This window comes from Octopus bimaculoides, chromosome 4 (assembly GCF_001194135.2).
Source record: "Octopus bimaculoides isolate UCB-OBI-ISO-001 chromosome 4, ASM119413v2, whole genome shotgun sequence".
NCBI lineage: Eukaryota > Metazoa > Mollusca > Cephalopoda > Octopoda > Octopodidae > Octopus > Octopus bimaculoides.
The window spans coordinates 39,841,183-39,841,406 of record NC_068984.1 but is presented as its reverse complement, the minus strand read 5'-3'; positions in this window follow the sequence as shown (position 1 = coordinate 39,841,406).

Here is a 224-nt window from a genome sequence, read left to right as displayed (position 1 = left end):
AACGAACGTCCGTCCGTTCGGCCTCCCTCTGCACGTACGTCCGTTCGATCCGAATTCGAACGTATGTGCGTCCGTTCGGCCTCCTTCTGCACGCATATCCGTTCGAGCGGAATTCCAACGTACGTGCGTCCGTTCGGCCTCCCTCTGTACGTCCGTTCGTTCGAGCGGAATTCGAACGTACGTGCGGCCGTTCGGCCTCCCTCTGCACGTACGTCCGTTCGAGC